Source organism: Lathyrus oleraceus, unplaced genomic scaffold, assembly GCF_024323335.1.
Source record: "Lathyrus oleraceus cultivar Zhongwan6 unplaced genomic scaffold, CAAS_Psat_ZW6_1.0 chrUn0004, whole genome shotgun sequence".
Taxonomy (NCBI): Eukaryota; Viridiplantae; Streptophyta; class Magnoliopsida; order Fabales; family Fabaceae; genus Lathyrus; species Lathyrus oleraceus.
This window is the reverse complement of record NW_026112395.1, coordinates 326,102-339,179: the sequence shown is the minus strand read 5'-3', so window position 1 is coordinate 339,179 and position 13,078 is coordinate 326,102. Positions and strand designations below refer to the sequence as shown.

The 13,078-nt window shown below is 31.2% G+C and overlaps 3 long non-coding RNA genes across 12 annotated transcripts; all 3 read left to right on the top strand.

The window, feature by feature from the left end:
- The first annotated feature begins 413 nt into the window (after positions 1–413).
- Positions 414–12,628, top strand: LOC127110580 (uncharacterized). Of its 10 annotated transcripts, none has more exons than XR_007797367.1 (4): positions 414–614; positions 11,416–11,460; positions 11,958–12,164; positions 12,247–12,520. It is a non-coding gene; the product is annotated as an uncharacterized LOC127110580 (long non-coding RNA). The 10 variants fall into 10 exon arrangements; XR_007797368.1 differs by lacking the exon at positions 11,416–11,460 and adding an exon at positions 8,453–8,497; XR_007797365.1 differs by lacking the exon at positions 414–614 and adding an exon at positions 8,162–8,343.
- LOC127110578 (uncharacterized) lies at positions 1,878–2,427 on the top strand. The gene is made up of 2 exons (XR_007797363.1): positions 1,878–2,025; positions 2,120–2,427. It is a non-coding gene; the product is annotated as an uncharacterized LOC127110578 (long non-coding RNA).
- LOC127110579 (uncharacterized) lies at positions 9,590–10,080 on the top strand. Its single transcript, XR_007797364.1, has 2 exons — positions 9,590–9,737; positions 9,832–10,080. It is a non-coding gene; the product is annotated as an uncharacterized LOC127110579 (long non-coding RNA).
- Positions 12,629–13,078: the final 450 nt, after the last annotated feature.

Below are 13,078 nucleotides of genomic sequence, written 5' to 3'. Positions count from 1 at the left end.
CCATTGCAATGCATAAAATAAAAAAATTAATAAAGCAAATTGTGTGGGGCAACCCCTCCAAATCTTAAGAAGGGATATTTTAAATTTTGAAATTGACCATTTTTTAGGGGAAACCCCTAGCTAAAAGTTTCGGTAACATTAGCAAGGGGAAACAGAAACCCATAGCTAATAGTTTCAACCATTTTAAAATTGTCCTGTCACAACTACTTTGTGTCAGTCACTTTAATTAAGGTGTTTACATTTGTGAAGGGTAACCCCTAGCCATATATTTCTGTTGCATTTCTGAGGGACAACCCCTAACTAATTTGAGTTGCATCTGCACGTTATCCCATCACCTGAGCGCACGTCAGTCTCTTTTATAAAGTCATTATAATTTGTGAGGAGCTACCCTAACTATTTATTATCGTTCAACTGGCATGGGGAGCCCCCTCAAATACAATCATATATTTGATGCACCACTTTCATTTCCACATTCCTCCACCACTTCAGCATCTATTTCTCTTTCTACTTGTCTGGTTTTTTCATTTCCCCCCAATGTCACGTCATTAACCTCACTCTTCCACCACCAAACTCATAATTTTCATCAAAAAATCTTCAACAGGCTTATTTAAAAGGTATTTTTTATAAAAAAAATCTTTTGATATTTGGATTATATCAAATCCCGAATTTTAATATATTTTATTCATTTTCTATTTTTTTAATAAATATTTAAACTTTTGCAAGGAGAATAATATCAAAGATTCAAAGTTGTTTAATTTTTCCTCTAAGGTACACATTTCTTCTCCATGTTTTTTAAAAATCTGAATATATGAATCTTTGAATCTTTTGTCGTTATTAGTTTATATTTGTTGGATATTAGTTAATATAAGTTAATATTTGACTATGTTAGATATATTAGTTAATATGCTGAAATATATATATATATATATATATATATATATATATATATATATATATATATATATATATATATATATATATATATATATATATATATATATATATATATATATATATATATATATATATATATATATATATATATATATATATATATATCGGTGACTCATCCGATTCTCAATTCAATCAATTTGATCCGTTGATTCAATTCGATTTTTAAAATCTATCACTTATTTTCCAATTGGAGTAGATATAAACATGAATATTTAAAAAGTAAAATGCTTCTAACTAAAAATACTCTTACAATATTTCTTAGAAAAGTTGTAATTTTAATAATACTTAAATAATAAAACTAATTTAATAAGAAAAATCAATAAGAATTAAAATTTCAATCATATTATAGTATAATTTATATTCTTATAAAATTGAGGAAGAGAAAGTGATTAGTTATAAACAAAAATAGTAATGATGAATGTCATGAAAATGATTTAAATCATTTGTTTGAAATTATGTGTCAATCTCTTATTATTAAAATAATATTTAATTAATTATATAATTAATATTAAAAAAATAGTTGACATGCATTCTTAGATCTTATCTTAAATAATTAGTGACTAAATTATATTTATATTTATAGATAACAAAATATATTTTATTACTAATTAAAAAGAATTATCTATTTAAATATATTTTTAATCTCTTATTAAAAATAGTATTGAAAATTAAACTACCAAATAAATTTTTTCAATTTTCACATTTCAAAAACAATTTTTAAAAACTAGTGTATAAATAAAATATTAATATTTATTACCAATTATCTCATTAGAAGTCAATACTTTATATTTTTTTATTCAATTTTGTAAAGGATATATAAAGAATAAAACATATATATTTTTTGCATTTGACTATATATTCAATTTTAATAATCTTTATAAAATAAAATAAAATAAAATTTTAATATTTATTACCATTAAGATAACTTTTTAGCCTATATAATGAAAGTAATGTTAGTGTCTTGTAAATAAAACGTAAACACATAAGGTTAAATTCAAAATATGACTTCTAAAAGCTATCAATCTTCTTATATTCTGGTTATTTTATGCATGAGTTTTATTATGATATCTGGTAAGTAGATTTTTTTCTATCTTTTGTAATATATTGTTTAGATAAATAACTTACTAGATTTAATTGAAAATGTTATTGTCTTTGTTTGATTCAGAAATTGTTACAAGTTTGAAGACTCCAAGATTAGTTGAAAAGCCAATATGTATTCGTGGGAGTGACGTTGACCCAAGATTTTGCTGCATAGGGAGTTGTAGTCCCAATTGTTCTACTGATTGCATCAATAAGGGATATGTAAAAGGTGGACAGTGTAATTCTAAACTTGGAAATAAGTGTTGTTGTTTTGTATAATGAGTTACAATGTATCTCTATGATTGTTGAAAATAAAAGATGCACTTTTTCTTAATTTTGGAACTTAAAGTGTATTGGAAATAAGAACTTTATGTTTTATTGGAGAACCATCAACTTGATTATGAATAAAACCACCTTAAAATGTATGAGTGTTTTCAAGGTGATTTGAATGGTTTTGAAGAAAACATTATAATATAAATTGTTTGGTTCCATTATGAATAACTATTTAAAAAATTTAATTCAACAAATTCAATTCAATATGGTTTATTTTCAATCAATTTTAAGATATTAAAATTGACATATTAAATTTTTTAATTCAAATATTATAAATATGCGGCAAAATAATAAGCTTGGTTTAAAATATAACATTTAACATATTAAAACTTAAAATTAGAAAATGAAATTCATCGAATATGTTTTTAAACATTTTTTAATGGAAATATAATATAATTGTTACACTTGAATTTTTCAATTAATAGAAAGTCAATAAAGAATGTTAATAAAAAGACATTTGTTGTGAGAAAGCATTAATAAAGTGTTTTAAAGAGGGACAAACTGATAACGAGGGATCAACCGAGTTGTCCACTACAAGAAATTGCTTGATTAGTCCGGGGCATTTGTGAGGTGAAAAACCTCTCACTAAATTTCTATATTGTTTGGGGTTTATCCCATTGCAATGCATAAAATAAAAAATTAATAAAGCAAATTGTGTGGGGCAACCCCTCCAAATCTTAAGAAGGGATATTTTAAATTTTGAAATTGACCATTTTTTAGGGGAAACCCCTAGCTAAAAGTTTCGGTAACATTAGCAAGGGGAAACAGAAACCCATAGCTAATAGTTTCAACCATTTTAAAATTGTCCTGTCACAACTACTTTGTGTCAGTCACTTTAATTAAGGTGTTTACATTTGTGAAGGGTATTAGAAGTAATTCATATTTAATTGTACTATTTTCTTAGCCCCTAAGTTTGTTAGAGGGTATTTTAGTATTTTATCCTATTCTAGTAACCCTAGTTTTAGCTTATAAATAGGGTGACAATCATTGTAACTTTTATCATGTTTGTAGCCGTCATTCTCTTTATAATAATATTCTACCTTTGCACCAACAATTGGTATCTAGAGCTCCGGTTCGGATTCATTGGGAAACACGGGAAACACGAGTGAACGTGAGGTCTTGTGTGTTTGATTTTGATTCTTAGATTCGTGTTGAATCTTGAACAAAATCTGATCAGAATTTTAATTCTGTGGGTTGGGAAACACTGTGTGAGAAATCTGAGTGTACTGTGCAAGGTAGAAAGATGAACGGAAACGGCAACATGAACACCAAACTTCCAGTATTTGACGGTAAAAACTGGAATCGTTGGATGATCCAAATGCGTGTACTGTTCGGTGCTCAAGATGTTCTAGATCTTGTCACTGATGGTTATGTTCCGGTAGCAGCAGATGCGACGGATGAACAGAAAAACGCGCAGAAGGAAGTAAGGAAGAAGGATCAGAAAGCATTGTTCTTCATTCATCAATGTGTTGATGTAAATGTGTTTGAGAAGATTGCAAATTCAACGACAGCAAAGGTTGCGTGGGACACACTGGTTAGATGTTATGGTGGTGACGCATCAGTGAAGAAGGTGAAGCTTCAGTCCTTGAGAAAGCAATATGAGAATCTCAACATGAAGAATAATGAGAAAGTTTCCGAATACATCTCCAGAGTGATTCTGATCACTAATGAGATGAAAGCGTGTGGAGAAACTCTTTCTGAAGAAACAATCATGGAGAAGGTATTGAGATCCCTTACCTCTCAATTTGATTACATTGTGGTAGCAATAGAACATTCCAAAGATCTGAGCACCATGAGAATTGAAAAGCTGCAGAGCAGTCTAGAAGCGTAAGAGTTGCGTTTGATTGAGAGAACTTCTGAAAGGGAAGTAGAGCAGCAGGCTCTGAAAGCAACTTCTGATAGGAGGTATCAGAAGCAGTCAGAAGCCAGGAGAAGATCTGATGGTGGTCAGAAGTCAGAAAGCTCAACCTCTGATAGACAAAAGAATGCTCAGAAGGGAAAAGAGAAGTATGACAAGAAGAAAATCCAATGTTACTGCTGTAAGAAGTTTGGTCACTTTGCTAGAGACTGTTGGTCAAACAAGGAGAGAAAATCAGAAGAAGCAAATATAGCCAGAAGTTCTGATGACGAATCTGTGCTATTGATGGCCTCTGAATCTAATGATATGGATCTGATAGACTGGTGGTATATGGACACTGGCTGTTCAAATCATCTTACTGGAAACAAGAAATGGCTGGTTGACTTTGACTCTGAAAAAAGGACAAAGATCAGATGTGCTGATGACAAATATCTTAATGCAGAAGGTATGGGAAATGTCAGAGTGATTCTGAACAATGGGAAAACAGCATTGATTCAGAACGTGTGGTATGTACCTGGCATCAGAAGCAATCTGATGAGTGTGGGACAATTAATTGAGAAAGGTTTTTCAGTTACCATGAAGGACAATCTTCTGAAGCTGTATGACTGCAATCAGAAGTTGATTATGGAGTCAGAACAGGGAAGGAATAGAACATTCAAGGTGAATGTCAGAACTGCAGACTCAGAATGTCTTAGTGCAACAAGTGCTGAGAAGGAGAGTGAGCTGTGGCACAGAAGATTTGGTCATTTGAATTTCAGAAGCTTAAAACATCTGAATTCAAAGAAGTTGGTACATGGAATTCCTGCAATTAAGAAGCCTGAAAAGTCATGCAAAGTTTGCATGGAAGGAAAACAACCACGATTGCCATTTGCGTCAGAAACTGCTCCAAGAGCAAAACATGCCTTGGGAGTTGTACATTCTGATGTGTGTGGTCCATTTCCAGTAGCATCGATTGGAGGGAATAAATACTTTGTGTTATTTGTTGATGAATTCACAAGAATGACATGGGTATCCCTTATTAAGTTTAAACACGAGGTGTTTGATGAATTCAAGAAGTTCAGAATGAAGGCTGAGAATCAGAGTGGTCAGAAGTTGAAGATTCTTAGAACTGACGGTGGAGGTGAGTATAACTCCAAAGAGTTCCAGAAGTTCTGTGAGGAGAATGGAATTGAGCATGAGGTTACTGCTCCTTATACCCCTCAACACAATGGTCTTGCTGAAAGAAGAAACCGCACTTTGCTTGATATGGTGAGAAGCATGCTAAAGGAGAAGAAGCTTCCTCAGAAGCTCTGGGGAGAAGCTGTTGCCACCGCAACGTATGTACTCAACCGATGTCCTACGAAGAAGTTGAAGGAAATAGTTCCAATACAGAAGTGGACTGGAGATAAGCAAAGTGTTAGTCATCTGAAGGTGTTTGGTTCTGTTTGCTATAAACATGTTCCAGAAGCCAGAAGACAGAAGCTGGATGATAGAAGCAAAGTGATGATTCTGATAGGGTACCACAGTACAGGTGCATACAAGCTCTATTGTCCAGAAACCAATAAAATTGAATTCAGCAGAGATGTGATTGTGAAGGAATCAGAAGTTTGGAATTGGGATAAGTCTCAATCTGATTCTGATGTTAGAACCTCTGAAGAAAGGTCAGAGTTAAGAATTTTTGAAGATGTTGATTCTGATTCTGATAGTGAGTCTGACTCTGGAGAAGACTCAGAAGATGAAGGTGACTCTGATGATCCAGACTCTGATGACCCAGACTCTGATGGTAATCCAGATTCTGGTGGCAATTCAGACTCTGGAAATATGTCAGACTCTGAAGATGATCAAAGCTCTGGAGGAAGTCAACCATCTGAAGCTAGAAACTCTGAAGCTCAAGACTCTGAACAAGTTCAGAGACCACAAAGAACCAGAAACATCCCCAGAAGATATGCAGAATTTGACATGCTGCAAGACACTGAAGTAGACTCTGAAGGAGAAGTTATTCAGTGTGCCATGTTAGTAGACTCTGAACCCATAAGTACAGAAGAGGCTCTTAAGCAGAAGCTCTGGCTGAAGGCCATGAAAGAAGAACTTGATGCTATAGAGAGAAACAAGACTTGGAAGCTGACAGAACTTCCAAAAGACAAGAAAGCCATCAGCGTCAGATGGGTTTTCAAGCAGAAGTTAAAGCCAGATGGTTCAATTGGCAAACATAAAGCAAGGTTGGTAGCCAGAGGATTTCTACAGAAACCTGGGCTGGATTACTCTGAAGTGTTTGCACTTGTAGCAAGACATGAAACAATCAGAATGGTGATTGCAATAGCTGCTAACAGGAATTGGCCTCTGATGCATTTAGATGTAAAATCTGCATTTCTGAACGGTCCATTAGAAGAAGAAGTTTACGTGTCACAACCTCCTGGATTTGTGAAAAAGAATCAGGAAGGGATGGTGTACAGATTATATAAAGCTCTATATGGATTGAAACAAGCGCCCAGAGCTTGGAATCAGAAGATTGATTCATTTTTCAAGAAGCAAGGCTTTCAGAAATGTGAGATGGAGTACGGTGTCTATGTTCAGCATACTTCTGAAGGAAATATGACTCTGGTATGTTTATATGTTGATGATATAATGCTGACTGGAAGTTCTGAACAGGAGATAGCCAAGTTCAAGAAAGTTCTGATGAATGAATTCGAAATGACTGATCTAGGCAAAATGACATACTTTCTAGGGATGGAGTTCAGATACTCTGAGAAAGGTATTATTTTGCATCAGCTCAAGTATGAATTAGAACTTCTGAAGAGATTTGAACTGAAGAATTGTAAGATTGCTGTCACACCTTCTGATACAAATCAGAAACTGGATTCTGACTCTGATGGAAAGGATGTGGACGCTACAACCTTCAAACAGTTGGTTGGTTCTCTGAGGTATTTGTGCAATACCAGACCTGATATTTGCTATTCAGTTGGGATGGTTAGTAGGTTCATGAGTAAACCTAAGTGGTCCCATTACCAAGCTGCTGTCAGGATTCTGAGGTATATCAAGGGAACTCTGAAGTATGGAGTATTATTTCCTTCTAGAAGAAAGGATGAGTCAGAACTTCTGAGTTATTCAGATTCTGATTGGTGTGGAGACAGAGTTGACAGAAGAAGTAAGTCTGGGTACTTATTCAAATTTCTGGGAGGTCCCATTTCTTGGTGTTCCAAGAAGCAACCTGTTATGGCGTTGTCAACTTGTGAAGCTGAATACATTGCAGGTGCTGTTACTGCATGCCAAGCTGTGTGGATTCTGAATCTATTGCAGGATCTGAAGATTAAAGTAAACAAACCTCTGAAGCTGATGATTGACAACAAGTCTGCAATCAATCTTGCCAGAAACCCAGTGTTGCATGGGAGAAGCAAGCACATTGAGACCAAGTATCATTTTCTGAGACATCAAGTTCAGAGGGGACTGTTAGAAGTTGTGCACTGCAGCACTCAGAAACAGTTGGCAGATGTTCTGACAAAAGCTATCAAGACTGATCAATTTCTCAGATTAAGGGATGGAATTGGTGTTACAAGTTTTGATGGAATATGAATTAAGGGATGGTATTAGAAGTAATTCATATTTAATTGTACTATTTTCTTAGCCCCTAAGTTTGTTAGAGGGTATTTTAGTATTTTATCCTATTCTAGTAACCCTAGTTTTAGCTTATAAATAGGGTGACAATCATTGTAACTTTTATCATGTTTGTAGCCGTCATTCTCTTTATAATAATATTCTACCTTTGCACCAACAAAGGGTAACCTCTAGCCATATATTTCTGTTGCATTTCTGAGGGACAACCCCTAACTAATTTGAGTTGCATCTGCACGTTATCCCATCACCTGAGCGCACGTCAGTCTCTTTAATAAAGTCATTATAATTTGTGAGGAGTTACCCTAACTATTTATTATCGTTCAACTGGCATGGGGAGCCCCCTCAAATACAATCATATATTTGATGCACCACTTTCATTTCCACATTCCTCCACCTTTTCAGCATCTATTTCTCTTTCTACTTGTCTGGTTTTTTCATTTCCCCCCAATGTCACGTCATTAACCTCACTCTTCCACCACCAAACTCATAATTTTCATCAAAAAATCTTCAACAGGCTTATTTAAAAGGTATTTTTTATAAAAAAAATCTTTTGATATTTGGATTATATCAAATCCCGAATTTTAATATATTTTATTCATTTTCTATTTTTTTAATAAATATTTAAACTTTTGCAAGGAGAATAAAATCAAAGATTCAAAGTTGTTTAATTTTTCCTCTAAGGTACACATTTCTTCTCCATGTTTTTTAAAAATTTGAATATATGAATCTTTGAATCTTTTGTCGTTATTAGTTTATATTTGTTGGATATTAGTTAATATATGTTAATATTTGACTATGTTAGATATATTAGTTAATATGCTGAAATATATATATATATATATATATATATATATATATATATATATATATATATATATATATATATATATATATATATATATATATATATATATATATATATATATATATATATATATATATATATATATATATCGGTGACTCATCCGATTCTCAATTCAATCAATTTGATCCGTTGATTCAATCCGATTTTTAAAATCTATCACTTATTTTCCAATTGGAGTAGATATTAAACATGAATATTTAAAAAGTAAAATGCTTCTAACTAAAAATACTCTTACAATATTTCTTAGAAAAGTTGTAATTTTAATAATACTTAAATAATAAAACTAATTTAATAAGAAAAATCAATAAGAATTAAAATTTTCAATCATATTATAGTATAATTTATATTTCTTATAAAATTGAGGAAGAGAAAGTGATTAGTTATAAACAAAAATAGTAATGATGAATGTCATGAAAATGATTTAAATCATTTGTTTGAAATTATGTGTCAATCTCTTATTATTAAAATAATATTTAATTAATTATATAATTAATATTAAAAAAATAGTTGACATGCATTCTTAGATCTTATATTAAATAATTAGTGACTAAATTATATTTATATTTATAGATAACAAAATATATTTTATTACTAATTAAAAAGAATTATCTATTTAAATATATTTTTAATCTCTTACTAAAAATAGTATTGAAAATTAAACTACCAAATAAATTTTTCAATTTTCACATTTCAAAAACAATTTTTAAAAACTAGTGTATAAATAAAATATTAATATTTATTACCAATTATCTCATTAGAAGTCAATACTTTATATTTTTTTATTCAATTTTGTAAAGGATATATAAAGAATAAAACATATATATTTTTGTATTTGACTATATATTCAATTTTAATAATCTTTATAAAATAAAATAAAATAAAATTTTAATATTTATTACCATTAAGATAACTTTTTAGCCTATATAATGAAAGTAATGTTAGTGTCTTGTAAATAAAACGTAAACACATAAGGTTAAATTCAAAATATGACTTCTAAAAGCTATCAATCTTCTTATATTCTGGTTATTTTATGCATGAGTTTTATTATGATATCTGGTAAGTAGATTTTTTTCTATCTTTTGTAATATATTGTTTAGATAAATAACTTACTAGATTTAATTGAAAATGTTATTGTCTTTGTTTGATTCAGAAATTGTTACAAGTTTGAAGACTCCAAGATTAGTTGAAAAGCCAATATGTATTCGTGGGAGTGACGTAGACCCAAGATTTTGCTGCATAGGGAGTTGTAGTCCCAATTGTTCTACTGATTGCATCAATAAGGGATATGTAAAAGGTGGACAGTGTAATTCTAAACTTGGAAATAAGTGTTGTTGTTTTGTATAATGAGTTACAATGTATCTCTATGATTGTTGAAAATAAAAGATGCACTTTTTCTTAATTTTGGAACTTAAAGTGTATTGGAAATAAGAATTTATGTTTTATTGGAGAACCATCAACTTGATTATGAATAAAACCACCTTAAAATGTATGAGTGTTTTCAAGGTGATTTGAATGGTTTTGAAGAAAACATTATAATATAAATTGTTTGGTTCCATTATGAATAACTATTTAAAAAATTTAATTCAACAAATTCAATTCAATATGGTTTATTTTCAATCAATTTTAAGGTATTAAAATTGACATATTAAATTTTTTAATTCAAATATTATAAATATGCGGCAAAATAATAAGCTTGGTTTAAAATATAACATTTAACATATTAAAACTTAAAATTAGAAAATGAAATTCATCGAATATGTTTTTAAACATTTTTTAATGGAAATATAATATAATTGTTACACTTGAATTTTTCAATTAATAGAAAGTCAATAAAGAATGTTAATAAAAAGACATTTGTTGTGAGAAAGCATTAATAAAGTGTTTTAAAGAGGGACAAACTGATAACGAGGGATCAACCGAGTTGTCCACTACAAGAAATTGCTTGATTAGTCCGGGGCATTTGTGAGGTGAAAAACCTCTCACTAAATTTCTATATTGTTTGGGGTTTATCCCATTGCAATGCATAAAATAAAAAAATTAATAAAGCAAATTGTGTGGGGCAACCCCTCCAAATCTTAAGAAGGGATATTTTAAATTTTGAAATTGACCATTTTTTAGGGGAAACCCCTAGCTAAAAGTTTCGGTAACATTAGCAAGGGGAAACAGAAACCCATAGCTAATAGTTTCAACCATTTTAAAATTGTCCTGTCACAACTACTTTGTGTCAGTCACTTTAATTAAGGTGTTTACATTTGTGAAGGGTAACCCCTAGCCATATATTTCTGTTGCATTTCTGAGGGACAACCCCTAACTAATTTGAGTTGCATCTGCACGTTATCCCATCACCTGAGCGCACGTCAGTCTCTTTAATAAAGTCATTATAATTTGTGAGGAGCTACCCTAACTATTTATTATCGTTCAACTGGCATGGGGAGCCCCCTCAAATACAATCATATATTTGATGCACCACTTTCATTTCCACATTCCTCCACCTTTTCAGCATCTATTTCTCTTTCTACTTGTCTGGTTTTTTCATTTCCCCCCAATGTCACGTCATTAACCTCACTCTTCCACCACCAAACTCATAATTTTCATCAAAAAATCTTCAACAGGCTTATTTAAAAGGTATTTTTTATAAAAAAAATCTTTTGATATTTGGATTATATCAAATCCCGAATTTTAATATATTTTATTCATTTTCTATTTTTTTAATAAATATTTAAACTTTTGCAAGGAGAATAAAATCAAAGATTCAAAGTTGTTTAATTTTTCCTCTAAGGTACACATTTCTTCTCCATGTTTTTTAAAAATCTGAATATATGAATCTTTGAATCTTTTGTCGTTATTAGTTTATATTTGTTGGATATTAGTTAATATATGTTAATATTTGACTATGTTAGATATATTAGTTAATATGCTGAAATATATATATAAAAAGGAATAGTTCAGTAAGGGAAGAGGAAGAGGAATAGGAATAGTTCAATAAGGGACACCAATAAGAGTTCAAAAGGTAACCTCTTTTTGTTTTATTAATTTTTGTGAATCCATGATAATCATGAGTCAGAGATGTGATTATGGAGAAATTTGCAATTTTTTTAGAAATAAATATTTGCTCTGCATTTGTGTGGTACTAAATAAACAAATGTTGTCACGAGTGATGTTTGAGAAAGGACATGATGTCTGAATAACACATGGCTCCTATATTTTTTATTTAATTTTTTGGGGTACATTTTGTTTGGTTGAGATAAGAACAAGATGTGTGATTATTATTTGTAGGAGACGAGGAACAGAGAAACAGCAATGAGAAAACAGGGGAAAGTGTACAATGTAACGGAATATCCAAGGAAGGCAGTGAACAAAAAGAAGAAGACATTACATGTAAACGACGTCGTTTGTAAGGCTTCTTTACCAACGAAACTTCCAAAACCAGTTGATGAAGATCTCTACAAAATCTCTCCAGAACTCCTTCGCACAACCAAACGAGTTCGTCACTTTTTGTTTTTTTAATATTAAATGTTGAGAATTGTGTTATTGGTGATTTGATTCATTAATTTGACTTGTGCAGAAGAAAATGTTTGGTTTCATTTCCATGTGTCTGTTGCCTACTGCATGTGTTTCATGACCAATCAATTACGTTGCCGACAAGCATCAACGAAGATTTTTATTTTTAGGTTTTTTTGTTAGTTATGCTGCTGGCTTTGTAATGCTTGTTTTCTTGTGCATTCAAAGGTGGATGACTTTTTATTTGAATGAATTAATGTACAAGTCATTACTATTACTATCTAATTGGATGTCATGAGCTTGATTGTATTCTTTATTTAAAGGAATGGAGTTATTTGAACACTCAAATACTTTAATATTGGCGTTTGACATTGTATACCAGCATCATGTACAAATATCATTTATAACGGGTGATGGGACAAAAGAAAAGAGAATAAAATAATAAATTATAAGAAATCCTATAAAAAAAATATAAAATTGGATAATTCAGTAAGGGACACCAATAAGAGTTCAATGCACCAATGTTTTTGACGCACTAGGGGTTGAGAATGATCATGTGGTGTACCAAGATATTGGAAGATGATGCTTGCTTGGAACATTCGGGGGATAAATAAAAAGGGTAAGCTCAGGGAAATTAGCTCCCGTATCCTAGAGTTCCGACCCAACATTGTTATCTTATTGGAAATTAGGGTGAAGAAAGATAATGCTACTAATATCAGGAAGTTGCTTCATCTTTAAGGTACTTATCTTGAAAAGTTTGCTAATCATGCTAATGGTAGGATTTGGATAGCCTGGGATAATACTTCCGTTGACATTAGGGTCATTAGTAGTACTAGCAAATTGGTTCACTGTGGTGTGTATGATCTTCAGGGAAAGTTTCAATATTGGCTAACTGC